The sequence below is a fragment of the Mus musculus genome, chromosome 18 (genome assembly GCF_000001635.26).
Source record: "Mus musculus strain C57BL/6J chromosome 18, GRCm38.p6 C57BL/6J".
Taxonomy (NCBI): Eukaryota; Metazoa; Chordata; class Mammalia; order Rodentia; family Muridae; genus Mus; species Mus musculus.
The window spans coordinates 83,612,133-83,638,188 of NC_000084.6; the positions used below are offsets into that span (position 1 = coordinate 83,612,133).

Genomic DNA, 26,056 nt, shown 5'->3' on the forward strand with positions numbered 1-26,056 from the left:
AATTCCTGTCAGCTGTCTTTTGCTCCAAATTCAAATCAAGATGTGAGTTCTCAATTGTTCCAGTTTTCATGACTTTGCTCAGCCATCATGGACTCTAACCCTCTGAAAGTGTAAGCTCTTGGTGTCTTATTACAGCAACCGGAAAGTAACTAATGCAAGGGGTAATGGTGGGAGAAAAAGAGAAAATCTTAATTATAAACACACACACACACACACACACACACACACACACACACACACACACACACCATGAAAGTGGAAGAGTAATAGAGGGAGAAAATATGACAAAGTACATTGGCATATCCTTATGAAAATATCATAGTGACATTATTATTTGCATATAGATTAATTTAAAACACAGGATTCATATGAAAATTTGCTCAAAAGATCAGTAGAGTCAAACAAGACCTTCTCCTTTGCAAGGGTGCCTGCACTGGTATTCAGGCCTGTCATGGGCACACATCTAGTGTGGCCACCCTCTGCTCCCTCCTCACAGGAGACACATAGACTGAACAACCACTAGAGACATTCAAAGTTTCCTCAAAACATAGAAGCATGTGTGTTTGCTCAGTAAGTGTCAGTTGAGGGCTCCTCTTGTCCCATTTGCTGTGTAGAGGATGGAGCAATGAAGAAGGCTGCCAAATGCCTTTGCTCTCAATCCATCACACTTAACAGTGAGTGAGAAGGAGCTGGGTTGGGGGGGGGGAGCTTGCTGTCCTCCTAAGCAGACAGGAGAAGCAGGTCGATCTTCAAGACTGGCTGACTGGCACTTCTGTTGAGATTGGAAGACTCCAAAGTGTTGCTGGGCTCACACACTCAGATCCTTCTTCTGGAGTATCTTTGCAGAAGGCCTTGATGTACGAAGGCACACGTTGTTCAGACTATGCACGAGGAATGCAATTGAGATGCATGCATTTAAGATAAAATATCACAAAAAATCATTTTGCCTATCAGACTTTCTTTATGAGAATATATTTTAACACTGTTTTATTTATCTCTCCACTTCTTCACTTATTCCTGTAATATTTTTAAGGAAATGAGGAGTGGGAATGATTTATGCTTTTACGCTTAAATTGATTAATTAGAAGCTTTGAATTCCTCGCACAAAATCCTGCTCACTAGTTTTTTTTTTTTCCTTTACCTTTGTAAATGATTGTAACTAAAATTAGGGAACAGCATGTGTCAGAAGAACTACTATTTTCTCCCTCCTTTTGTCTTGGTTTGGTGAATAGCAATGATGACCTTGCAAAAACAAGCATTGGTACCAGAAGAAGTGTGAATTGCAAAGCACACGTCACGTGAAAGTCACGATGTCCCCGCTACATCTTTTAATGCCTTTAAGTCCCCTTGAGCACCACAGGTCAAATGTAAATTTCATCGTGAAATGAGATTGAATAAATGGCCAACTCCGTGAGAAATCTGTCTTCCTTACCTGGCTCTACATTGCTTCCTCTAATCATGTTTAAGACACCACTTTCTGACAGTGCCTTCAAAGAATGTTTCACAGAGAGAGTATCGTTCTCAAAAAGAAAAATAGACAGTGACAGAGCTTCTGGATAAAATCCTGTGATTTCATTTACTAAAGAACATCAACAGTCAAATAAGGTCATGTTAAGAAAACTTGAAGGAAACAGAAAATTTAATTGGAGGTATAGATACCATGATTTAATAATTGGAGGCAACCTTAGACACGGTAATAGTATCTTCCATAGTGGCCAACGTACCTTACAGATATACTTCCTTTGTTTCTAATTAATTAATTTCTTTGTTTGTTTGTTTACATCCCAAACACTGCCCTCGCTCCTGGTCGCCCCCTCACATACTCACTCCTCCATGCCCCTCCCCTTCACCTCTAAGAGGGTGCCCCACAGCGTATCCCTCCACCCTGGCTCATCACCTCTCTACAGGATTAGGTGCATCTTCTTCTACTGAGGCCAGACAAGATAACCTTCTGCTACGTATGTGCCAGGGGCCTCAGAACAGTCCATGAATGCTCTTTGGTTGGTGGCTCAGTCTCTGAGAACTCTCGGAGATCCAGGTTAATTAGCCCTGTTCGTCTTCCTTTGGGGTTTCCATACCCTTCAGAGCCTTCAATCCTTTCCTCAACTCTTCCATAAGGAACCCCAACTTCCTCAGTCAGCTGCTAGGTAGAGTCTTTCATGGGACAGTTATGCTAGAATGCTATATGTGATAGCATAACAGAGAATCATTAATAGTGCCTGGGACTGGTACTGGTCTATGGGATGGGTCTCAAGTTGGGCAGGTCATCGGTTGGCCATTTTGGACGCCTTGTTGCTAATCAAAGGTGTGGGCCACGACAGAAGTTCAGTGGGATGGTTAAGGATTTGTCCCTCAAATTGTTGTTTTTCCTAGAAACATTAGATCAGTCATCAATCGTCATAGCATCCTCTTCTAACTTTCTCTTTACACGATAGGCTTTCAGGAAATAAGATAGTAGCACGTGATGGCTGATCCTGGTTGTCAGTGTGACACAACTGGGAAGAAGGAACATCAGTTGAGGTCTGCCTCCATCAGACTGGCCTGTGGGCATATCTGCGAGGTATTTTTGATTGCTGTTGATGTAAGAGGACCCAGTCCACGGTGGGCAGTAACATCCCTTTAGTAGGTGGACCTTGGAGGTATAAGAAAGGCAGCTGACTGTGAGCCTGGGAGCAAACCACGAAGCGTCTTTTCTCAGTGGACTTCATTTCTTCAGTTCCTGCCTTCAGGTTCCTTCTTGAGTTCCTGCCCTTACTTCCCTCAGTGATGGACTACCAAATAAACACTTTCTCTCCATATTTTAGTCAGTGTTTTTATCACAGCAGCAATGAGCTAAGGTAGCATGAGGACACATGTCACTCTCAACTGTTATGTTGGTATGGAATTTTAAAATAGCAAAACATTTGTCATCATCATCATCACCACCACCACCACCATCATCATCATCAGTTGTGCACCCTGATCCCCTGATGACCTATATTACCTACACAGAGGACATTCTGCACTAGGATAAAATAAATATCCTAATAGAATCTTCTGTTTGTGTTTTGTTTTGTTTTGTCTCATTTTATTAAGGTAGATTCCCAGTAGCCCAGGATAGCCTCAAGCTCCTTATGATTCTGTGGCCTCAGCTTTTCTGAAGGCTAGGGTTGAAGGCATGCAGCTTTCATTTCTGGAGAAAAGGCCGGGAATTGCTGGAAATACAATTGCAGAATGTGTGGAAATAATCGGTGCAAATACCTGAACGCAAATGATGTGACTCTCTTCTGGATTGCCTTCTGTTGCTGAGATAATCTCGGACCAAAAGCAGATGGAGGGAAGGAGAGAGTGTATTTGGCTTGCACGTCCACGTTGTAATTCATCATCTAGGGAAGCCAAGTCAAAAACTCAAGCAGGAACTGAGGCAGAAATCTTGGAGGAGTGCTGATGCTTTCTGGCTTGCTCTGCTAGCTTAGGCAGGTCACCTTCCTGGACCCACCCTCACTCATTGATCACCAGGCAAGACCTCTTTCATACACATGGCTACAGGTCAACCTGAACTAGGCAGACAGCCCCTCAGCTGAGATGCCCTCAGAGTAGGCTATGTCACACTGACAGCTGAATACAAACTAGCAACTAAATGTGCTAATCCAAAGCACTGAAATCTTTCATTTTTAAACAAAATTATATACACATAAACATGAAATAGTTAAATCAATAAGTTAAAGGAAAACAAGATAAACCTGACATTGTAAAAGAAAACATATAGGTGGGATATAAAATAGCTTATAATTGAACAATAGCTCAATTAATATAAATGTAAAGGTGGTCTTTTAAAATACATGCCTTATAAAATCACAGGCATGGTAGTGATTGCCTGCAATCCTAGCACTTAGAATGTGGATCCAGAGGGATCAGGAGTTCTAGGCCAGCCTTGAGTATGTCATGAGTTTGAAACCAGCCTGTGCTCAATAAGACCTTGTTTCAACACAGACACACACATATACACATGTAAACACACTCACACACAAACACACACACATACACACATACACACACACACACAAGAAAAAATTAAATAATAAAATAGCATTTATTTCTTTCCTGAATAATAAATAAATGTTTTCAAAATTGAGGCAATTTCAAAAATTGCCTAAAATGAATATTAAGAATCCATAAAAACAAGTATAGTGAGATTTCAAAATGATTAAGGATTTATACTTTTGTTAAGTAAAATTCTCCGGTAAATATGTTACTAAAAACAACTAAGAAAAATACACTAGGCTTATATTTAAGTCAAGCTATGAAAGAGAGAAAAGACAGTCACGCCAGCAACCTTCGGTCACCATCTTAGCAATCGCTTGTACTCTTCTCTTGAGAAGTCTTGGAAGATCAACAGAAGGAAAGGGAGTGAATAAGAGATCCAGAAGTGCTTTGACATCCAAGACTTGGACCTCCTGATCCATCATGCCAATCGATACAAAGAGAGGAGATGGTGACGGAAACAATGGCGTCCAGGCATCCATCATTTCACACCTACCTTCAATAAACTTGGGGTGCACGGAGCTTTCCTAACCTGACAAAGAAGTGATTTCAAACCAACAAGCAGGGTGGTATTTCACAGATGCCATTATGAGAGTTTATTGACATTACAGGTAGTCTGCGAAGGCTGTTTTTTGTTGACAGATGTTTTATATTTTATGCTCGATTTTCTTTTTTGAAATATTTTTAATTTAGTATTTGAAGTTCTATGCATGTACACAACCTGTCATTTGTCATATTTATTCAGTATACCCCCCATAATTCTTCCTAGTCCCCACTACACACACTGTCTCCCTACAAACTGTCCCCCATTTTTAAGTGCTCATTGTCCAATTAGTGCTGCCCACATGCACACAGGCCGTGGCAATTCTGTATTAGTTCCCTTCCCATCCCAGGCTCAGGAAATGTCGAAAGAGAATGGTCTGAATGAATGTAAGGCTTCACAAGAGAGTGTGTGAAACCCAGGGTTCCGCATGTGGCAGGGCTGCTGCACACACCCACTCCCAGTGGTGTGTGCGCAGTATCAGTGTGCTCCACTGTGTAACCAACGCAATAAGCCGTGAAAATCGAAACGGTGTCAGAGTCGGGTTAAAAGATCAACACAATCATTCCCTCGCGGATCTGAGTCTGGGGGAAGCAACAGCGTTCACGGAAATCAGCTAAAGTACTGGAAACAATGGAAATGGTGGTAATATTAAGTAATAAGAAATATACAGGAATACAATCATCACAGAACAGAAACTATACACCAGCAGGTAAAAAAAGGTGAAACTGGAGGCTCCTTTCTAAGCAGGAAAAACGTGAGAAATTGTAAGTGTCTATAGGTTTTGCTTTATCATAAGACACAGTAAACGAAGTTTTAATAAAATGGATAGAATATTTTTGAGACGGGCTTTTGCTATGTAGTATGGATGCTATGTAGACCAGGCTGCCCTCAAACTCACAGAGAACTGCCTAAGCCACCCCTCCCAACTGGGCACAGATTGAATATTTATGATGTAGGACAAGAAATTACCAGTTGGAGTACATGAGCAGATCATGTGTTAATACAAAACATAAATGCTTCAGTTTTAGAGTGGAAAAATAACATTCAAAACTTAGAACTAAAAAGTCCACTAATGTGTAATTATCAAAACTTTTGGAACAGGCCTTCAGTTTTACTCTGGAATTCTCTTCTGAATGACGGATTCCTAGGAGCTAATTGTGAAGGTGTGCAGCTTCGGTCACTAGCATTTCCTACACCTTTAGCTCTTAGTAAAACTGAAAATTAATAATAAGCAAATGTTTAATATTAGATAAAGGCTAAGTTCCTCTTCATGAACAGTATAGCACACATGACTTTCTAGATTGAGTTAAAAAATAATAATAATAACAGGTTACTAAACACCACATATAATATTAGCCTATCTTTAAAGTCAGTATAAAATAAAATAAATAAAATCAGTGATTATTTTTGCTTGAATTAACTTTTTAAATATATATATATATATGTATATATATATTTTTTTTCTTTTTTTTGTGAATGTGCATATGTGCTTATGTGCACTCATGAGCAAACAACTATAGATGCTCACGGAGGCCAGAGGGGGCACTGTGAGAAGAGCTGCCCACTGTGGATGCTGGGACCCACACTCAGGTCCTCTGCAGGAGTAATGCATGCTTTTTATATATATATATATATTTTTTTTTAATTAGGTATTTTCCTCATTTACATTTCCAATGCTATCCCAAAAGTCCCCCATACCCTCCCACCCACTCCCCTACCCACCCACTCCCACTTTTTGGCCCTGGCATTCCCCTGTACTAGGGCATATAAAGTTTACAAGTCCAATGGGCCTCTCTTTCCACTGATGGCCGACTAGGCCATCTTTTGATACATATGCAGCTAGAGTCAAGAGCTCCGGGGTACTGGTTAGTTCATAATGTTGTTCCACCTATAGGGTTGCAGACCCCTTTAACTCCTTGGGTACTTCTCTAGCTTCTCCATTGGGGGCCCTGTGATCCATCCAATAGCTGACTGTGAGCATCCACTTATGTGTTTGCTAGGCCCCGGCATAGTCTCACAAGAGACAGCTCTACCTGGGTCCTTTCAGCAAAATCTTGCTAGTGTATGCAATGGTGTCAGCGTTTGGAAGCTGATTATGGGATGGATCCCTGGATATGGCAGTCTCTAGATGGTCCATCCTTTCGTCACAGCTCGAAACTTTGTCTCTGTAACTCCTTCCATGGGTGTTTTGTTCTCAATTCTAAGAAGGGGCAAAGTGTCCACACTTTGGTCTTCGTTCTTCTTAATGCATGCTCTTAACTGCAGTGTCATCTCTCCATCCTCTCCAGTGGGCTTTGTTATTTCTGGTTTTGCTTTTATTCTGTGTCCTAGTGTTTATACAGTGGACAGGGAGCAGTGCCAGGGTTATAGTGCCACAGAGAGTTATAATGTATAAGCATTCCATCAACTTCTGTTTTATAACATTACTATTAGTATTAATTAATAAGAATATTACTAGTGGTTAATACTCAACTAATATTGGTAATATCACACAGTCAAGTCAAACTTTAATTCTACTTTTAAAACAGCTGTACTTCTTATGTTTGGCAAATGAGCAGGCATGACAACAATAACAATGAAAAGGCCCCCAACTAGGATTGGCATGGGATCAATCAGTTACCAAAAGCACATTAGAAATGTAAAGAGATTAGCGAAGAACAAAATGTTCATACAAATAACATGTACTGGTACACGCAACGAGATAAGAAAACACATTTATCATTATCATGAATAATTCGTCTGCTTCCCTAGGAAACAAACTGGATTTTGAAAAACTCTACTTTCCAGTCGAAATAAGTTCAGGCTCTTGTGTTTTCTCCATATAGTTTCTATAATAAATGAGCTATAATATCCTCATCTCTGAGTTGACTCGATTGTGTTCTCTTTGAACACACACCTGAAAGAAGATTTTCAGATGAGTGTGTGTCTTACATTAACGACTTCCTTCAGCATGGTCGTCATGCTCGTTTATCAGGCTCTGAACATAGAGTCACATGGATTTGTCTGTGAGATTTGGTGGCCTCTCGGGTCTGCTCCCAGCTACACTCCTTGCTCCTTGGCCTCACTCAGTCTCACTTCTCCTAGGTCTAAGCATTGAGGCCCACACTCAGGGCATCCCACTCTTCCTCTCTCACCACTTCCTCTGCACATGAAGCCCTAGGTGGGTTCCATGTTGCTCTGTGCAATGTGCATTCATTATAGTTTCTAGTCTTAGACTTTTTTTCTTGTCCACAGTTGTGTTACCTGAATCATAAGTTTATCTTTCAGAGAGCTAGTTTTCCCCAGAGAGTGACATCATCATTGGAAGTTAAAAGCACATCTCCCTCCTACCGTGCCTCAGCAACATTTGTCATATGTGGACACCATGACATTTTAGAAAACAAATAAGTGTTTTCTATCACTTTATCCCCAGAGTAAGGATACTCTTCAAAACATCCATTAGAGAGAGGTTTCTTAGCTGAATATAAAAGGCATGGCACTCCTTCACCTGGTCTAGGACTAATGATGACATGTTTATAAAGGCACAAGATATCCAGAAGCCAGTCTAGGGTCTTCACTAGAGTGTGTCCTCCTGTGACTGCAGAGTAGCTTTTCGACCTCAGCTGCAATCAGCTTACACACTGAGGGCCAGGGAGGCACAGCCATAGGACAGACCATGGAAGATATCCCTGTGAGAAGTCATTAGCAGCACACAGACAACGGTCTTTTATTAAAGTGTTCAGATAGCCGAATAAGACAGCATGAGCCTCAACCACCAATGGCTGTGTCACGAGAATGAATATTAATAAAGTTAAGTGTCTTAATAAACATCATTTTGGGGGGAAAATCAAAAGTTTTCCTTTTCGACTACTTAATTTTCTATGAGTGTATCATTTTGAAAACATATAAACACAGATTATAAATATGTGCACGTCTACTGTACTCTTAAATTATGTATGATATACAATAAACATTTTAGATAACTTAAACATGTAAAATATTAAAACATCTTATTTAAAAACCAATTCATATCAGTTTAATGGCATTAAAATGAAGTCAATGTGTACAGAATCACCTGGAGAGCTCCTGCTCCATCTGAAAAGAGATCAGGACGCGTAAAGGTCTCCACAGGTCTTCACTCATGGCTGAGGTGTGGCCGATGGAGAAGCTTCCGCTCTAAAGAGCTTATCACCCAGTGCTTTAGCAGGCCTAGGTTCTGTTTCTATTTGTTCTAGTTTGGATTCTGTTACTGTGACAAGACACTGACCAAAACCCACATGGGGGAAGACAAGGGTTGATTGGGATCACACACCCATGTGTGGTCTATCTACCACTGTATGAAATCAGGGCTAGGGCTGTTGACCTATTGGTTGTCAACAATCTGGAGGCAGGAACTGAAGCAGAGAACCCTGAAGGCATACTACTCACAGGCTTGCCTTCCTTAGGATGCTCGGCTTGCTTTTCTATGCAACCCAGGGATGCCTGCCTAGAAATGGTTCCGCCCACAGTGGCCCGCACCCCCCCCCACACACACACACACATCAATAATTAACCAAAGAAACACGCTACAGACATCCCCATGGGCCAGGCTGAGGAAAGTAAATATTCAGTTGAGGTCCCCTTTTCCTTGATGACTCTCGTCTGTGTCAAATTGACAAAAGCTAACCAGCCCACGATTCTAAACTGGAATACGCATGGAAAATGTAAGAATTTATGATACACTAATATGTTAAGAAATATCCTTTGAGATACTGCATTCATGTATTCATAAGACTTTCACCCTCGAAATTTCCATTCGATAATTATAAAAGGAAACAGTTAATAACGTTAAGAAACTTAAAACTAAAATGGGAAAATTATTTAGAGGAGTATAAGATGTCTACCAACTTAAAATCTACATGGTTAGTATACACAAATCCAAAACTTCTAATAGCTCTTAATGAACTCACGTTACTGGAGTAAGCATGGGAAATATAAGAATTTATGATACACTAATATATTAAGAAATATCCTTTGAGATATTAAACTCACCCTGAACTTTTCTATACAAGATATATGTCCTTTTTAATGGGATCCTTTCTTATATATGAGTCTCCAGGTTGAGAAATGGATCTAAATTGAAAAGTAAAAAGGAGAACGATCCGGGCGCAGCCATGCGTCCCTGGAATCACAGCACCTAGGAAACTCAGGCAGTGCAATTCCAAGTTCAAGGCCAGGGTAGCTGTATAAAAAAACTCAGCCTCATAAAAGGGTAAAAAGAAGAATGAAATAAGAAAGAGAAAAGGCATGAGACAAGAGGAGTATTTCAAAAGTAAAAGCTAAAATAAGAGGCAGGAGAGCTGACTGGGTGGTCAGAGCTTCGGGGGCTGCTGCAGAGAGCCCAGGTGTGGCTTCTGGGACTCCAGGACTCAGGAGGGGGCAGGCAGCTCCCAACCTGCACTTACAACCTGGCACTGCACAGGCATGCTGCACTCACGGACAAGCAGGCACACACATACATACTTTTTTAAAAAGTGGATACATTAGTTTATCTTTTTAAATGCAGAAACAATGTAACAACGTGGCAGAGGCTCTTTAAATTCATTTACAATCTCCCAGGTTTGCACTGTTATTAGTGTGATCAGCAGTGACACGTGTCACCGAAATGAGCAAGGGTGACTTTGCTTGAGGCTCCACCGTGTCCTCTGCTGCTGTCCTCCTGCACACAGCCTTAGCATGGGCATCTCACCAAGGACACACTGGTGGCAGAAAGAAACTGTCCCATCTTTCAGGGAGGAGACGTCCCTGTAGGTCTCTGTCCCCATGGCCCCTGACAGGACTCTCCTCTCTCCTCTTCGAAACCCAGGGTTTAGCCAGGATCGCTCTGCATCATCACTCAGTACAGAATCTCCTTCTAGACGCTGCTTGAATGATTGGTTGGGAGATATTTTTTGACACAAATTGGCTTTTCTTTAAGGTAAATTCACCAATTCACAGCAGTCAATCCTGCATTAAACCTGGCTGATCAATTTTAATGAAATGCCTTCAGTCATAATAATATGTTAAAAATAAAACCCTCTTTCATATTACAACAACAAGGTAGTACTCACTTGCCCCCAGGCCCCAGCTCACCTGCTCCAGAGTAAAGAAGGCATCCTGCAATAACAGTGACATTTTTAATTATGCTGCTGTGCTTGAAATCTCACGTGGGTGCCATGATCGGATGAGGCCGTGGGGAGATTCCCTGTGAAGTGCACTGACCTCAGAACCCAGGGCCCCCCAGGAACTGAACAAAGGGTAAGAAAAAAGACCAGTGTGTGTGTGTGTGTGTGTGTGTGTGTGTGTGTGTGTGTGTGTGTGTGTGTCAAGGTGACCACAGCCTACAGACAGGAGCTGCAGGCCTAAAATTCATTACCTTTCATGTTAAATAAAGACAACTGAGTCTTTCCTGTTCCTGAAAAGTGGATCTGTTCATTCCACTTTTTCCTATATCTTGAAAAAGCAATTCTGAACCCCTCTTTTGACCTCTTCACCATTCAGAAGTGCAGTCAGACACCCCAACTTGTGCCATTCCCTCTGTGGGTTGTGGGTTGTCAGTCACCGCCTGGTCACCAGTTTCAAGCATCCACACTTAACCTGCTTTGGCTCGCTAAGGGCTCTGGTCCTGGTGTGCACCTTCACCCACATGTAAAGGCAGTTTGGGGGCCCTTACAATGCTGTGCTGTGTAAACCGTTCCCCTTTCAAGATGGCCTTTGCTGTTTTTTACACAGTGTGAAAGTTTACTACTACAGTGTTTAAACAGCCACATGGCAGCACTGAGAAAGAGCAGAAGGGTTAGCAACAAGTGTGCTTTTGTGGATCCCAAGCAAATCTCAGTCTTGGTGAGTCTGTGTGCACCCCCAACACAGCCAGAGAACAGGTGGAGGTTGGTGCAGAAGATATCAAACAAAGATGCAGATGAAGGCTCTGGATTATTTTAATTAAAAATGAGAAGGCAGAGCTAAGGAAATGTCTTGGTTGGTAATATGCTTGCTTTAAAAGCCCATACATCTGAGTGTGAGCCTCAGAACTCATGAGAAAAACAGGTGTAATGGAGCCCCCTGTGATCTAGCAAGGGGGAGGGAAGGAGAGAAGGGGTGTGTGTGTGTGTGTGTGTGTGTTTGTGTGTGTGTGTGTGTGTGTGAGAGAGAGAGAGAGAGAGAGAGAGAGAGAGAGAGAGAGAGAGAAGAAGAAGGAGGAGGAGGAGGAGGAGGAGGAAGAGGAGGAGGAGGAGGAAGAGGAGGAGGAGGAGGAGGAGGAGGAGGAGGAGGAGGAGGAGGAGGAGGAGGAGGAGGAGGAGGAGGAGGAGGAGGAGGAAGAGAATGTCAGTAGCCCACTGATCAGTCATTCAAGCCTAACTGTTGAACTCCAGGAACCCGAGAGACACTAAACATGTCTGGTTCTAGGTAAGGATACCTGAGGTTGTCCTCTGTCCTCTATAGGAGGCATGTGTACACACATACCTAAACACCCACAAACATATGTACATACATTCTTTTTAAAAAAAAACGAACTGCAAGGTGTGCTTTGGAATAAAAAAAGACTACAATAATAAAGCTTAGAACTGATGAGAAACAGTCAGCTGTGGGAGCCATTATGATAGAAATCCCAGGAACCACTGTGAGATACAGGCATACGGGGATGTGGGGATGTGGAGATGTGGAGATGTGGGGATGTGAGGTGCATAAAGCAAGACACTCCTAAAATTTCCATTGCTCTCGTTGGACCACTTACAGGAAGAGTTGTAAAAAGACACATTTGGGATGACATCCTAGGAACACACTTGAGGAAGACACCAAGGCTGGCTGAGTCTTCTAGACACTATTCCTACGTACCTCTGCACTCCTGGGATGACCCAGCTCCCCTTGCTATCTGCATTATGGCCCTGCTCTTAATGTTAAGACTCAAGAGGTTGCAACTATCAGGGACATTAATCTTGATGATTAAACTCTGAGTCTGGTTCTTGGAAGTTTGGGCAAGGCTTCTGCTAGCAGACATAGAAATGTGTTCCGGTCCTCAAATGGAGGAAGTGGTTAGGACTCCAGAGGAATCATGGGAAATAACTGACAGCCTGAACGTGGAACTGTGGAGGAGGTGGGAGGGGATCTTCTTGGAGAATGCTTAGAGAAGCCATGTGAGAAATGGATCTTTTAATGTCCAAGTCGTTGCTCAGCACAACCCTGCCTGGCTTAAACTACCAATACTGTGCAAGAAGCTCCAACAGCCCTTCTGCCTAGCCATAGCTGGTCTTCTGCTATGAGCTCCAACTGTGTCCACCTACAAGACTTGTGAAACCACTTAGATCTCAACAAGACTCTTGTCTGTTGTTTGGGGCTTTCATGATAGTCCAGACAGCCTTGGAAATGCAGTCAAAGTTGTGAATCCAGATCTGGGCAAGCATAGCTATGCTCTGGACATTGCACAGATTCTTAACTACATACCGTGTGTGTGTGTGTGTGTGTGTGTGTGTGTGTGTGTGTGTGTGTGTGTGTGTATGTTCCTGTAGCTGTGCACATGAACGTGTTGGTGCTCAAAGCACACACGAACCAGCACTTGATGAAATCAGAGTCTAGTGTCTTCCCTTGGTTGCTACCCACCTATTTTAGTCTAATCTTTGAGACAGTGTCTCCCAGAGTCCCTGAAACCCACTTATCAGCAAGACCAGGGAATGTCCTGCCTCAGCCCCGGGATCACAGGAATGAGCTGACAAACTTGGCATTTTAAGGAGATGGAACAGATTCCCAACGCATGTCATGTTTACCCTGCAAGCACCCAATTGACCAAGCTACCTCCCCAACCTGCTGGCTTCCACACTCTTCAAATTGGGTGAAAAGTGTGGTCAAAGGCTTGTTTTCTTTGATCCCTGTTCCTTTAGTTCACCAGAATCGTATTCACATGAATCTTCAGAATGCCATTCAAGGTTTATTCTCTAGTGACATGGACCCTGGTCATAAGGACCGCAATCTGCAGCTTTAATTTGATTTCTATTTAATCAGTGGTGCTGCTGGACATATTCAGCGGACTCTGAAGGCTAAGTCTGGGGTCAGAGTTGGGTTGTGGGTGCACTGTGCTGGGATTTGGGGTTCAGGTGGAGTCTTGTAAGATTTATGTCAGAATTCTTCTTCTTTCCCCTCAGGGCAGTGAGCTGCTATGGAATACAAAATAACAAAGATTGATCTTGAACTCATTTCCATAAATATGTTGGGCAAATAGAAAACCACTCTGCCAGGACTGGATGAAATGTGGTGGCTGTGTCCACGGAGCAGTCACACTAACTGTGAGATTTCCCATGAATACTTAAGCCTCAACAGGGGCAGTTTCTTCAAAAAGACTTTGGTCAACAGATTTGTACTGAAATAAACTTCACGGGTTGACATGAGCTTAATTAAAAAGTGATAAATCTCCTTGCCCCATCTATCAGCGATTTTAAAAAGAGAGAAACGTCGGGCAGTTGTCGTCACTAAGTCACACCGGCTGGCGAATGCACGCAATTTCCACGGTGTGGTTTATGTCTGAGGAATAAGGAGCTGTGTATTTCTCCTTCAAGATGCTAACTGTTGTTGTTTTTTTTTAAATCTATTACTTTTCAACATTTATATTGTGTGTCAATTCTAGGAAAAGTCTCCCCCAAGAGTCAAGGTTGGGTTTAAATAACTTTACTTGTGTGTTCGCATCCCTAAAGTCCATGAAGCAGTCTATGTTGGAGAGCTGACATAGAAAAGCCCCACATGCACAATAGTGTGAGTGCTTCCTGAAAAGGCTGACATACTGAGGTCACCCTAAAGGCTGACACGCTCAGACCTAAAGCCACCTTCAAATGTGAGGACGGTTTCACACACTGTGTGGGTGCCTCTATGCAGAGAATAAAATACCCAATGCCTTTCATGGCCGAGACGGACCCCTCCGCCATCTGAAATGTAGGAATGATTTCACACACAGCTCCTCTCAGTTGTGTGCTTACAAATAGGGAAAGGAGATAGTTAGTGAACCTCTTCGCTTTTCTTCCCTGACATGTGAGTTTGTGAGGCAGGATGGATAGACGGGTGGAGAGAAGAGAATTCACATCCTTCCCAACAGTGGAACTTGTTCTGGCCTCGTGCTGGAGGTTGTCATAAGGTGCTGGACTGTGGAGAGATGTGGCCTTTAGCAGTCTTCTTCTACATCTCAGCCTGGCTAGGGGAAATTCTCACTCAATACCTTTTTAGACTCTCTCCTTTTCCTGTCCCGTGGCCAGTGCATTCAGGGACTATGTGCCCCTCTCACTCTGAGCTTCCTAGATCAGGCATCCACAAAGACAACTGGAGATGGGGCTTTCCTCTTGGAACACAGGAAAAGTTATACAGTGAAGGACCTTTGAACAGTCTTTATCGCTCTCAAAGGCCACCACTTAAGTCCAGAGCCTTATATACGAAGACTTATTTTTGGACATTGAAACTAAGAATCCGAATATTAGTTCTCCTAGTCTTTGTTTGACCCCACTTTCTGAAAACATGCTTAAATAGAGGAAAGGGTCTGAATACATTGCTTTCTAAGAAGGAATTATAAAGGGGCTAGGAAATCATTATATTTCACAATATTCTAACAAGTAAATTTAAATTTAAGAAGTTGATTTTTTTTGGTAACTGTGGACCCAGGCAACCCTAAACAACAAGTAAAAGCCAACAAAGGAAAAGCTTGGGAATGTCATTCTCTAGACTCCATACAATCACTTCAACCATTAACTCCCAAGAACTGCAGGTTCCTGCACTGAGGCCAACAAGACTAGCTCTAGCATCAACCAGTCAAAGAAGGAGAAGGGACTCCAGGGACCCTACTCTTTAGCTCTTCACTACTCACTACCGATAGAGTCTGGGAGAAGGGAAACCACTGGTTTTAGTTGTGTGTTCGGGCTCCAACGGATAGCTCCAAACCTATGGTAACACAGAGAGCCCAGGTTAATCTCAGTGGGTAACAGGACAGTATGACTAGACACAATGTGTCTGTGTGAGAGGGATTTGTGTGCGTTGGATAAACGGGGTGACAAGATGAGAGAGGTAGGCAAGCGCTGTGCACAAATTCTCTAGAAACAAATCTGATTGGCAAACAAATAAATTTAAAAGAAGAAATAATAAAAAATTAGTATATATTCATTAAAAGGATCTTCTCTGCCACCTTCTCCATTGAAATTAACTAAGACGTCTTTACTTTAAAAATTTACAAAAAGTTCAATTATTCTTATCTCACTTTGACATTTCAGGGAAAGAAGAAAAATGAAGAGCCAGCAATGCCAGCTTCCAATTTCTCTGAGTGCTTGTCTTTCTGAGGTTTTATCTATAGTTATATTTACCATATATCTGAATACAAAATCAAGATACATAGTCTAACTAGACATTTTTTTTCTCATTTGTCAGCTTGCTCATACGAAAAGTCTAATGTGGAAGGCTATAAAAGTTTAGTTGCTTTTAATGTTAAGCAGATGAATTATACTTATTGAGAATTAATTTGTCAATAAATAAACTCTTGTGATGTATGGCTGTGTTCCGTGCAGGAGCGTTTCATCATGTCGAAGGATATAACTCTTCTCTATCTCCATCCCTGCCTTTCTTGCCAGATCGCCATCAAGGGATGCATCCTCGCCTAATATTCTGTGGAGCAATTTTTAAATCCTTGCATATCCACTGAATTTTAAAAAGAAAACATGTAAGAAGATAAAACTTCCATGTAAGACAGTAGGTGATACAGTTTCTTAAGATGACATAATTTATGGTTTCTCTATATGTGTGGAAAAAAAAATATTGGCTCATTTTATCTTCTCGTGTAATGGGCGGGGCTAAGTGAAAGGCACTTTCAATCTTCCCAGCACAGCTGATAGGAAGTGAAAAATGATTTTACCTGAGGAATGAATTCCTAGGGTGCCAACACGGTATTAGGACTCCACAACACTATGACACAAAGAAAAGAATTAAGCTGTTGTAAAGATACAGGACCTGGAAACCACCACAGGGAAAAAAAATAGACCAGAACTGAGGGCTCTTTTTTTCCTTCCATTATCATGAAAGTCTCTGGGTTCTATTTTGCTGGAGGGAATTCTGACGTGGCTATGTAGAGAGGTTAGCCCAGCATCTCACATGCGAGCAAATGTGATCACAGGCCAGGCAACCGATGCAGGTGTCTGGAGACAGAACAAGTATAAAAACGGAATTGAAATGCATTTAATGATGTAAACGTCTTTACAATGTAAAGATATCTGCTTGCTTGCCTGGGGCTTGCCCCATCCAGCCCCTTGCCCAGTTCCTGCAGCTCGTGCTCACCCGTTTGTTCTTTTCAGCAGAAGCTCTGGCTATGTAAGCAAGCAGCCTTGCCTCTGAGGTGGGAGAGAGCACAGTGAGGAAGGAGGAAGGCCCACAGCTCTCCTACCCCAGGGCTGCAGATTCGGGGAGGGCTAAAAGCCAGCATAGCCTCCTAAGAGACTCTGGAAATGAAAGGCCCTGGAGGTCAGAGCCACACTTTCCACACGCCTGTCAGTTGTGATTCCGACCTTGTGTACCATGAGTGAACCTGGGAATAGTGCACAGCACTCGTTAACTGATCTCCAGGTCAGCCAGCAAGCATGCCTCGCACGCCAACGCAGTGTTTGGGCACAACCCCTGCCACATTTTTGATTCATTATTAAGCTTTGAAGACACAAGAATGATTCTATAGGATCTGAACTTTTTTTAAAAATGACTCAAATTAATAGAAACCCAACAGAAATATCAGTGGCTACATATCACAGGGAAGAAGGATTTCAGAGAGGAAGACAATAAAAAGTATTAAAAGGGGGAACCCCATCATGGAATGATAAAATTCAGAACCCACAGCAACAAAATAAGTTTTAACATGCTAGAAAGAGACTACCACTGGGCATGATGTCCACGTGATGTTCACATGTAATCTCAAAATCCAGAAGTTTGCAGCTAGCCTGGCATAGATGGTGAGACCCTGCCTTGAAAATGACAGCTCTGTGTAATCTGCTAATAAAAAATTATTATTAATGTTAAAGAAACCTAGCTGTTACAGGTCCAAATATTCAAAGCATCTGATTTTGTATGTTCACTTAATTAAGAGAAACTAAGCATAAGAAAATAAAGGGAAATACAATAATAGGAAATGCTGAAGAAATAATATCTCAACTAGAGAAACAGGCAAACCAAGTAAAAATTCTACAGTCAGAAAACCCAACAACTGAGGTGGAGAGCTCCCTGAATGGGCTTTGCAGAAGATGGTGCTGAGAAGGCAGAGGCCCCCATGAGCTCTAAGGCAAATCCACAGAGAACACGACTTAGGCTGTGTGAGCAGAACCTCCGAGGTTTGTGGGACATGTGAACAGACAGGCACCCCTTACCAAGGGATGTGCTCTGAGAGACAGGATTTTAGGCAAGCATGCTGCTGTAGGAACATGATAATAATATGACCATATGAACTGAGATGCCCACAGTATCTCCAATGTACCTTCATTGTGCCATATGGTTGCTGAACATGTGTCAATAAATTTCCAGATGTGAGCAATGAGAGAGATCAATCAAACCAGAATTCTATATTCTGTTTCACCAAAAAAATAAAGACAAATGGAGATATTACAGATAATTAAAGTCCTAATTTGGGTATACCACACTGACCTAATGAAATTTTCAAAAGGTCCTATAGGATGAAAGGGGAAACCACGCAACAAGAAGGAAATAAAACTATCAGAAATGATTTTTTAAAAAATGGGTGGGATTTTTAAAAAGATGAAGTCAACTTATTTTACTCTTTGTAACAATTTGTTTTTATAAGCAAAAGACTGTATGAAATACTCCACTACTATAACAATGGGTTGTTTGGGTTTATAACCTGCACATGCATCATATACTTCATGTGGGAGGACCTAGGTCACCGAGAGCAATGCCACTCCAAGGCAGGGGTTCTGGGTGGGTGGGGCACATAAGAAATCAGGCTGAACAAGCCTCAAAGAGCAAGCCTGTAAGCTGTGTCCTCTGTAGGTTTTGATTCAGTTCCTGCATCGAGATTTCTGTCTTGAGTTTTCACCAGACTTCCCTCAGTAATGGAGTAAGACTTGAGATCTGTAAGATGAGATAAACCCTTCCCTCTTCAAGCTTATTTTGGCCGTGGTTATCACAGCAAAAGAAAAAAGACTAAAGGAGACATATAATGAAACTTCTGGAACTACAAATAAGAAAGAAACTGAAAAATAATTAATAGTAAGTATATAAATATTTAAAACTTAGCAGAGAAACTAATTTTTAAAGATAAACAATAAAATCTAACATACATGATACAGTAATCACAAAAAGACACAAGATGTAAAATGAAAAAAATATGAGTAATATCTAGCCATAGCAAAATTACATTAAATGTGAATGAAGTAAGAAATTCTTTAAAAAGGCACAGACTATCATACTGCCACAGATTTATTGAGAGTTCTCCTAACTCTAGGCTATTTGAATCTAAGTTTGACCTCTCTTCAAGATAAAAATTAAAAGCTAATAATATGAGGACATTACATTTTCCTGGTAGGATAAAAGGTCACAGTGAAACTTTATAGAGTACAACTAGGCTAAAGTGTCTGTGTTCCAAAGATATGCGCGGTTTTTTTTTTTTCTAGGTTCCCAGGTGCTTCTCAAATCCATTCCCACCATCTTTGCTCATGTCATCACAATCTTTGCATGAAAGTCAAAGAGTTCAAGTTCCCAGAATTACCAAAAATGATAAACGTATTTAATAGTAAGTCACATTCAGACATCCATGTCCTCTTGATATTGTTTTTAATATTTTGAGGATATCAACTTTCAACATAAGAAAGGGATTTAAGTTGGTCGTTTTCACAGTGTGTATCCTAAGCACATACAGCCAGTCTGTTCTTACTTGGTGTTCCTACTGTATAATTTATATAAGGAATAACCAATGCAATAAGAATTTTCTGCAACTATTTAACGTCTTTTCCAAATTCTTCCAATGCCGTGGCGTAGCTAAGCTGGCCCAGAAGCTCTTGTTGACTTCTAATATTTCCATATGCTTCTCTTTTCGATATTAAGCATATCCAATTTATTAATATTCTGGAATAATTTTCTTTTAACTATGACAAATGCAAGCTTTTAAGCTCATACCCATTTTTTCCACAGGAAGAAAGGAGGACAAAATGTTATGTGAACTTTACCATTCCCATGTATATATTTTTCAGCCTTGATTGAGTCTTTAGAAAATTCTCCTTACTCATTCCCCTGACATAAAAAACAAAACACCCAAGCATGCTAAAATCATAACACTCAATTGTGATTGATGGAATTGGCTATAAATCATACATTAAAGCTAGAGCACGTACTGATAGACTCACACATGGTAGCACACACCTGAAATTCCCCTACTTGGGAGCAGGAGGCAGGAGGGTAGAGTTCAAAGTCATCTGTGGCTGTATAGAGGGTTCAAGGCCAGAGTGTGTTATATAGGACTGGTCTTAAATGCAACAACCAAAGACCTATACAACTTGATTGTTTCAGTTATTGACACTCTTTGGTTAAAAAATTGCGATAAATAGTGAAATTTCACTCAATCTCAACCACCATGTGTGTGTGTGTGTGTGTGTGTGTGTGTGTGTGTGTGTGTGTATGTGTGTGCATGTATGTGCATACTCCTATGCAGTGTCCGTGTATGTGAGCGCGACCGTGGAGGTCGGAAGCCTTCCTCAGACACCACCCTAGTCAGTTTTAACAGTCAACGTGGCACACAGTGTAGAGTAACTGAAGAAGGGAGGTCCAAATGAGAGATTGTCTTGATTATTACTTCATAATAATGGCCGTGCCCACTGTGGGAGACATCATTCATTCCCTGATGCAGATAGATGGCCCTGGGCTATATAGGAAAGATAACTTATCAGAAACCTGAGATCCCTCCAGAAAACAGAATTCCTCCATTGTTTCTGACCTCCTTCGATAATGGATTGTGACCTGTAAACTATAAAAAAAGAATAAATAAAAGAATAAAAAATAAATAAAAAAGCAACCAATCAAACAAACAAAGAAAAACAAACCCTTGCCTCCAGCTTGCATTCCTTTTGGTCAAAGTGTTTTATTACAGCAACAGAAATGAAACAAGAGCAGGAATCTCTCACTTTTATTTGAGTTGACCTCTCATTCGCCTAGAACTCATCCACAAGATGACCAGGCTAGCTGTCCATCAGGAGTCCAAGGCTCTGCCTCACATGCTTTTGACCTGTGCTGGGGATCTGAACTCAGATCCTCATGCTATGATTGGCTCAGCCTCCTAGCCTTTAACCACTATTTTTTCATGGGATGGGGTGGGATTAAACACAAGCAAATCGCTTGGAACATGTCCTGAATGTTGAAATGACTCCAACATCTGTATTTTGGGTCATACAGTATATTATCTCCTTATTATAAGCTGAAGTGAAATTTACAGAAACACCAGCCTGGAGTACCATTGCCTGTGTTTTTTTATGTGTTCCAACTCCTCATTAAACTCTTTGGATCCCTCCGAGTAACTGATTTCATGCTGTCAAAAAGAAGGGAAGAAGTTCAGCCATTTCTCCTTAATTATATGTGTATCTGCTAGATCATTAAGATGATTCAGTAAGGCTGTTTTGAGTTAACATAATTACATTGATAAGGTACAAAACTAAGAGTAGTGTACGATTAAAACATCTTGTTAAAATTAAGACATTATTTATACTTCCATCTTATAGTCATACCTTAGATAACCAAATACTTTGATGGGTTTGCTGTATTTTAATTATAGCAATGACATATGCCACAAACACAGACATGACTCAAGTCAGAGCTCAGGTAGTTAGAAGAAATAGGCTGTCTTGACAAGGCCTGCTGGCCATTGCCTTACTTAGTATGTCTATGACTGGCCAGCTTCTTGGGTCACGTCAGGGAAGAGTAGATTAACATCTTCTTTTCATGAAATTTTTCTTTTGAGTGAGTGTGGTCATGCATGTCTCTGAGAGATTTCTAAGGAGAGAGAAAAATGACAGGCATGCCAACAAAGGGGTCTCAAACACTACACTGGAAAAATCAATCCATCAAAACACACACACACACACACACACACACACACACACACACACACAAATTCCACCATGAAACTTAATCATTAAAGGTCATGTCGGGGAGTAAGGAACAGATTAAATTAGCATAGTATTAGATATGGAAAATGATTTCTGTCAAAATCATCTTTACTACAATTATAATATGTTAATTACGTATTTCATTAAGGAAGTTGATTATGGCTCAGGGTTGGAGTAGGGCTGGCAACAACACCCGGAAAGAGGTGCAGAGCCTGAAGTCCTGCCCTTCTGTCACTCCTCCCATCCATGTCTCTGCCTCCCTTGGGCTGCCTCTCTCTCCACATACCTCCTTTCTCCCCCTCACCCACCCAGTGTTTGATGTCATCCCCAGGCTCCAACTATTTCCATTCTTTCCGTTGACCTCATTTAGGTGGCTGGTGGCTGCTCCCTTACAGAAGCATCTCTCCTGGGGCGTTCTTGTGGGCACATCATGGCCGGAAGAATTGAACGGGTGCCAGCTAGAGCCAGCTGGAAGGCCCTCTTGAGTTGTTTCTCTTCGATGCTCACAATCCAATATTTGCTTAAGATGCTTTTCTGTCCTGTGCTGGTCACTGACCCCTCCTCTACCTTTCCCCTCCCAGCCCAGGGGTCCTAACAGACCTGACATCCTCTGAACCATACTTTGCAGAAATCCCGCAGTAACCAACTGATGGAGCCATGCTGTCTCTCACATGGTGACCGCCCATGGCCTGCAGGGTTTATGTGGGACATTTACAAGAGGCATGGCTGATCATCCAGACACTGTGCTGAGGCTAATGTTAACGGCACGTCGTAATCCTGTCCTGGAAAGGAACCACAAAGAAGACAGCCATGAGGAGGGTCAGAGGTGAAAAGGGGGGCTTCATGAAATCTGCGAGCCAATTATTTTAGTCAATATTCCAGAGCCTTTTCCTTGGGATCATCTCCTGGCTTCTTTATGACAGCCCAGTATTAATTCATGGGGAAATGTGTGAGTGTTTAGAATTCCAGAGTTTTATTACGTGCCTCCTGTGACCCTCCTCCATATATCTGACAGAACCAGGGAGTACAGAAGGATCCATCTGGGTCCCCTCTTCAGGGACGTCTTTAGTTGTTACATAGATCCAGGATACATGAGAGTACATGAGAGCAAGCAGAAAAATTCATGCATGTGTTTCCACTGTCCTGGGTTAGCCCAGAGCTAGCCCAGGCCAACCAGTGAGGTGGAAAACAAGGGGAGGTGGTAGCCAGAGGGGCTTACACACTCCTGTCAGACAGAAGTCCAGGTGGTCCTCTGGGAATGGGGGCTGCTGCAGCCAGTCAAACATAATTACCTCGTTCTAATGGCTCCTTGTGAGTGAGGACACACGGACACCCGCATGCCCTTGTGCTGCTCGACTTTGCCACACGGAATAATCATTGTTGGAATTAGGCATAATTGTCAAGAAAGACTTGGTCATCACAAGAAAGGCCGTCTTATCCAACTGTCCCTTTGCTTCCCAACAGTAATTACTTCAGTAATTAATCTCTGTCATTTAACTGTATTACATTTTGAAAAGGGAAAATGGAAGAAAGGACAGATTCAAACTAATTTACATCACGGTTTAAAATCCGAGAAGAGGGTGAATCAAATGTCAAACTTAGCCCCTCTGCGCGTTCTGAAGCAGCCCCGTTCCGACGCCCCACCCGCAGCATCAAAAGCGAAGGGCCACATTTGCCTCTTCCTAAAACCCCTGGCTGCAAAAGCTTCGTACTCGTGGTGGGGATCCCCCAGCTGCTCCAAAGTGCTCAGAAGCACAATTAATAAGGCCACGGAGGAGAGCAAAGGAAATCTCTGCTGTCCAAAGACCATTTGTGCTGCTGGTAATGTCAATTGCCCAGAATGCAGCGCGGGCATTTGTTAATGACATCATCATCCAGTCAGTGAATAAATCTGTCCCAGCAATCTCCTGTAATTCCTTCTCACCTCATTTCATCGTTTCAAATTAACTTGTTTGACCTTGTTTATTGTACACCTCATTATACTTAATTTTCAAAGAAGTGCTTTTAATATACTGGAATTTTCTTCAATTTCTTATTAGTTTTTTAATATTAGTAAGAGCACATATATTATTTTTTTCCTTTTCATGGCAACCCTTATTAATAAAATGTTTCTCATAATATGCCATGCAAAATTTTACAATTTTTCTTTTTAAAAAGATTTATTTTCCTAATGATCCAGGATGCCCTGTCAGCTTGTTTAGACAAAATGAGATAATTCTTAATGAACTTTAAGCAGGATGCTCTTCATTGAAAACATTGTCTACGTGATGAGAAGAAAAGCCGTCAGAGGTGTGCTGGGACCTAACATATCCAGGCATTTCTGCGTGACACTTCTTGGGGACTTTCATTTTGCTGCTGTGAATAAATGCGTTTATTTGTCTCATATGCAATTTGCCTAAAAAGGGATAATTTTTTTCTTCCCCACGGAAGTGCGATTCAGATATCAAGTACAGCTTCAGCATGCAGCTCACTTTCTCCCCAACTAATTCAAAATGTGATTTCAATGGCTACGGAAAGACGGAGAGGGAAAGAGAAACAACTGAAATCTGTGAAGTAGGAATCAGCATCAAACGCCTGTGTGTGGGATGAGAGCACCATCATGAAGCAGGAAAGACTTAGAGAGGAGGGGAGGAGTTAAGCCGGGAGAGAGCAGGGATAGTGTGTGTGTGTGTGTGTGTGTGTGTGTGTGGTGTGTGGATGTGTGGTGTGTGTGTGTGTGTGTGTGTGTGTGTGTGTGTGTGTGGTGTATGGCGTGTGTGTGTGTATGGCATGTGGTGTGTGTGTATAGTGTGTATGTGTGTATATGCTATGTATGCTATTTGTGGTGTGTGTGTCTGTGTGTGTGGTATGTGTATGTGCATCTTTCAGTGTAGTGTTTGTGTGGAGGTTATGTGTGTATGCCATCATTTTGTGAAGTGTGTGTTGTGTGTGTGTGTGTGTGTGATCTTTGAGTGTAGTGTGTGTGGGGGGGGGAGGTTATGTGTGTATGCCATCATTCTGTAAAGTATGTGTATGTGTGTGTGTGTGTGGTATGTGTGTGTGGCATCTTTCAGCATGTGTGTGTGTACTCACTCACAAGCGCTTGAAGGATGCAGATAATAGCAGTTCAGGCATTTTCTTCAGTGGTACTCTCCTTCACATCAGGACATCTGTCGGTGGAAGCAGCCCATGACCTGCTCGGATGTGTCTCTGTGACCCAAGAAAGCACAAGCAGTGTGGGGCAGACGTGTTTGCCTTCCCTGCCCTGTTGATGGTTTCTCGCTCGTTTTGTGAAAAGAAAGCTCTGTGAGCAGTTTAGACATTCCTTTATAGGCTCCTCTTTTGGTTTGGGATTTTGTATGGGGGGGGGGTCTCTGATAAAGAGGAAAATAAACATTATTAGAATCCTCCTTTGTTTTCCGACTCCATGCATGAGTTGATAGCTTTGACATGGTTTTGCAGATTCATTTAAAAAAAAAAAAACTTTGCTGATTTCGGGTAAAAGACAAACAAAAAACCAGAGCAGGTGTTTATGTAGGCCCAGTAACTTCTGGTTCCAAGAGGCTTATTATGGTCCACGTATATAAATAGATGGAAAACAGGAGGAGAAGCCTCTGGGCAATTGACCTGTTAAGTGAACAGATACGAGAGCACAGTAAATAAAGGACTGTGGGATTTTGGTTAACGAGAGCCGACTGATCCTTAAAGGCTGTGTTCTTCCCTCCCACCCTCCTCTGCGCCTGCTTGTTATCCTCGCAAGCTGGACAATGCACCGGCAGGTCTGTCTCCCCCTCCGCTCCCCAAATCAGAGATCAAAGACTGCATTTGTAAAGCAAATAGTTGGAGAGTTACTGCTGGGCCTGATGAAAACCCACTCCAGGCCTCTTGGGAGATATTACCTTCCTCATTATCGCTCTGATTGGCCTTATTTCATCCAAGGATTACTGCACAGTCTCCTGACGGCTGATGAGGGCCTTCATGAATATACAAAATAATCCAGCGGCACCGGGCCAGCACTGATGATTATTGTACAACTCGGAGGAGCCGCCGCGTCGAATGAGCTGCTGGAGACGCGACTCTGCCTCCCCGTTTTCCATCTGATTTTACCACGAAGATCCTTATTAGGCTATTTTTCACATGTCTGTAAGAGAAAGGGAAAGAGAAAGAGAGAGAGATTGCATCTAGTTAAAAATGATCAGGGAATTCTGGGTACCAGATGTTTTTTGCTTAATATTGCAAAATGCCTTTTATTAGATGACGGGGCGCACTTACTAACTACAGTTAAACTGCTTTGCCTAGAAACCCAGTGGGAATGGTGCCCTAAATAGCTTTTCTGGGGTTTGCTTTTCTTTTCTTTTTTTACTTTCCTTTTAAAAAAAATGTGCAGACTCTAATTTGTATCTGCTTC

At 41.9% G+C, this 26,056-nt stretch overlaps 1 long non-coding RNA gene across 2 annotated transcripts; it reads right to left on the bottom strand.

Annotated features, from left to right (window-relative positions):
* Window positions 1-16,147: 16,147 nt before the first annotated feature.
* On the bottom strand, window positions 16,148-25,854 carry Gm31621. 2 transcript variants are annotated; one of them, XR_386420.3, is made up of 3 exons: window positions 25,548-25,854; window positions 24,746-25,275; window positions 16,148-22,451 (listed from the first exon to the last, which is right to left on the bottom strand). It is a non-coding gene; the product is annotated as a predicted gene, 31621 (long non-coding RNA). The 2 variants fall into 2 exon arrangements; XR_386421.2 differs by having other exon boundaries at window positions 24,742-25,275; window positions 25,548-25,836.
* Window positions 25,855-26,056: the final 202 nt, after the last annotated feature.